The 3,430-nt window shown below is 40.3% G+C and overlaps 2 non-coding genes across 2 annotated transcripts; both read right to left on the reverse strand.

The window, feature by feature from the left end:
- Nucleotides 1–1,644: 1,644 nt before the first annotated feature.
- Nucleotides 1,645–1,717, reverse strand: trnak-uuu (transfer RNA lysine (anticodon UUU)). The gene has a single exon. It is a non-coding gene; the product is annotated as a tRNA-Lys (tRNA).
- Nucleotides 1,718–3,035: 1,318 nt separating this feature from the next.
- Nucleotides 3,036–3,107, reverse strand: trnaa-cgc (transfer RNA alanine (anticodon CGC)). Its single transcript has one exon. It is a non-coding gene; the product is annotated as a tRNA-Ala (tRNA).
- Between the last annotated feature and the right edge of the window lie 323 nt (nucleotides 3,108–3,430).

A 3,430-nucleotide genomic window follows, 5' to 3' on the forward strand; every position in this document is an offset into this window, starting at 1 on the left:
TGGCGCAAGCTAAACGAAAAGTCCGAAAATTCAGAAGCTCGTTTCTACCAGCAAGAGAACTAAAATCTGCAGTGTTCTGCTCGCTTTGAGTCCGTCAAGCACTCATCTCTCGTCGCCATAAATGTTGTGTATCTTAATAAAGAGACGTTTTTATATTATTTTAACTATTTTATTAACTACACAGATCACGCCCTTACACCTTATATTCCCGCCTTCTACTCTCTCGTTCTGTTGTCTCACGATGTCTACTCACAATACTACATTTAGCATGACTTCTTGTTGCAGTTGAGCTCAAAGCTGGAGATGATCTCCATATTCTACCGCAGTAACTAGTCCGAAACGTAGTATACAGTACACACTTTTTAAGTAAAGTCAGGTTGTTAAAAAAATAAACCAGCGCCCTGTCACAGAAACGTACCCCAGTCTCCCGCACAACAAGCGGGGGTACTCAGCACTATACTAACGAGGAGCGCTTGTCTGCAGCTGAGCGTCAGCTCTGTTTACTGTCAGCAGTCATTTCCTCATTTCCAAAGACTTTTTCACCTGCTCTCAGCTTTTAAAGACGATCATAAACGCTCAAGAAGTAATTCATGTCAGTTTGAAGTCTGTTTCTGTTGTCTCAGCTCTTGATAAAGAAAAGCCGTGCGTGGGAGACTCCCTCTCTGAAGAAGTTTGCCGTCACCCTGCGAGGGAGAAGAGCCATCAATCACCGAGGCAACCACTGAGACAGTTAACATTGAACACGTGAAATGCGAGATGTTGTGATTTTTTTCCCGCTTAAGGCTTCTATCGTTTCTACTCTAACGAGAAAGACCTCTTTATTAGAAGTGAGATTTTAACAAACGTCTCCAGGGGTAACTGCGATCTGAACGCAATGCCTTAGACCACCAGCCATCTTGCCTGTGGTACTTATAATGAAGTATATATTTTATTTCTACTCGTTGATAAGAAAAGTGAAATCATGTAATTAGGGATATGTCCTTTTTTCATGGGGAAAACTAGCCCGAGCAAATGTAAAGTTTAGAGCAGCGCTCAATAAAAATGATCAGAACCCGAAAGCCTTCTTATGCGGATCAGTATATTCCGATACCACTGGTTCTGCAGAAGAAATAAGAAAAGCCGAACTCAAAGCAGAAATGTGTTGCCATTACGGGTACTCTGTCTGCAGCTGCTTTAATATCTACTCACACCGTGTTGCCATTAAGGCTACCTAGTTAAAAAAAAAACTTATCGTCACCTTTTTGAACGTGATTATTAGACACCCGTTAAATCTCAACCGAGGTTTCTTGAGAGATCGTTCAGCGAGCGAGTAATAAAAAACTACTTCGCTTCCAACCTCTGCTGTCGCTGTGAACTCGGACGTGATGTTCTGCAGATGTGCAGTGTGCCTTTCCTCTTGTCGTATTCAAGAGTACTCACTGTGTGAGCTCCTCACTGCGTGTCCTGTACTCTACTGTGATTTCAATTAGATTATCTATGTGGAGTGTAGTAACATGATCTACTTGAACATTTTCGGTTTGTGAAATGAAACACTAAAGAAAATACAAGCAATGGACATTTAAAATAACCACAGTAAAGCTAGAAGAGTGAAAGATAAAAGACTATTTAGAATGACATTCACAATAGACTTAAGAACAGTACAACCGCCCGAACAGGGAGTTGAACCCTGGGCCCTCAGATTAAAAGTCTGATGCTCTACCGACTGAGCTATCCGGGCTCTGAAAGAAACTCGACACTGTCGGGATCCTCGCAAGTTACGTGTCTCTTGTGCCGAAGAGCAGTCATACCTGACCCGTCTGGAATGACCACTGACAGACTTTATCCAGAAGCGACGGCACCACTCCCAGTAGAATGAGTGAGAAATACAGCATGACATGGGGAGGTAAGGGGCTCCCGCAATTAATCTTTCCTCACATTACTGATTTTTTCAATAGCATTTTGACCTTTTTTCACATTCAGATTTTTTTTCACATTTAATACAATCTTTTAATCAACAACATTAAAAAGAAAACAAATGGAACATTTTTTGGAACAATAATTAAAAAAAAACTTTCAATGCCTTGGTTGTATATGTGTGCACACCCTTTATAAAGGGAGTTGCAACAGTGCTGAAATTTAAAGAGCATTTCTGTAGAGAAAACAGCATTTTTTCTGCCTTGATGTTAAGCTTAGGGAGCCTGTCTTTTAGAAATTCTATTTCTTAACACCTTGCACAGCCTCCTGACAGACTAACAAATATTTTTTGGAGAAATTGGCTCACACACCGGAAGACACTAACGTTTATTTACGTTAGAGTATGTGAATAACAGTTTAACCGAAAAAGTTTGTAATTGTGATTTTGTTAAAATTCAATAAATCGTCTATCAACAGTAAGAAATTATTAAGAAATTGTTTTATTTCATAAACTATAAGACAATTAAGAGAGTTTATAGGTCATATCCGTCGCTTATGTTCTTTTAACTCTAGCGTTCAGGATCCAAACCCAGGTGCGGACGGTTGTGTTTCTTGAATCTCTTGTAATCATCAAAAGTCGATGTGTAGTCCTTCAGTACTTTCTCGAGTTGTGCCATGGATATTTTATTCGATAAATACTTGTCATGCTCTTTTGCATTTACCTAAACAAACGGAAAAAGTTCAAAGTGTGTTTATGGCTGTGCTTCACATCTAGACGAGAGCATTTGTAACAGTACAGGACACGCAGTGAGGAGTTCGTGAAGCTTTCAGTTTAGTGCGGAGTTCAGAAGGAGGATTCGCTCGCTGAATGATCTCTCAAGAAATCCCGGGTGAGATTCAACAGGTGTTTTCTGCAACAGTCACGACAAGTGTGAAGCAATCTCTGGATTTCCTGAATTTGAACTAAATTACTAGTTCAAATAATTTAGGATTTAACAGAACTAAATGAGGTACATTTAAAACAGCAGCGCAACTCTGCGGCACGTCGAGTTTAATTGTGTAAACCTGGCTCTCTCTGAACACGAGCAAAGAGTTCTCACTCAACAGAAGATTGCAATGTGAGTACTGTAATATAAAGCACCTGGAGATGCCAGGGATTGAACCCGGGACCTCATACATGCGAAGCATGCGCTCTACCACTGAGCTACATCCCCGATGGAAAAGGTAGTGGAACAGACTTAGAGATGTGCAGATGCTCACTGATCACAATCCACCATTCATGAAGAATGCCTGCAGTTTCCTACTTTCGCGTTTCCTCTACTACAGAGTAAATTAATGGGAATGAAGAAATAAGGAAGGAAAAATAATCGCATTGAAGCTTCAAGAGACTGGGCAAAAATTAATATATTATTTTTGTATCCAGTCACACGTGCGACGGTGGTTAATTCCCAGACGGGGGAGTGCTTTTTTTCTACCTCCTTACTCGACTGTCTTTCAATTCTGTTTTATTTGAAAGCTTTTTACATCTTTTATGTGC

This window comes from Atractosteus spatula, unplaced genomic scaffold (genome assembly GCF_055471065.1).
Source record: "Atractosteus spatula isolate fAtrSpa1 unplaced genomic scaffold, fAtrSpa1.hap1 Scaffold_61, whole genome shotgun sequence".
In the NCBI taxonomy this organism is placed as follows: Eukaryota; Metazoa; Chordata; class Actinopteri; order Semionotiformes; family Lepisosteidae; genus Atractosteus; species Atractosteus spatula.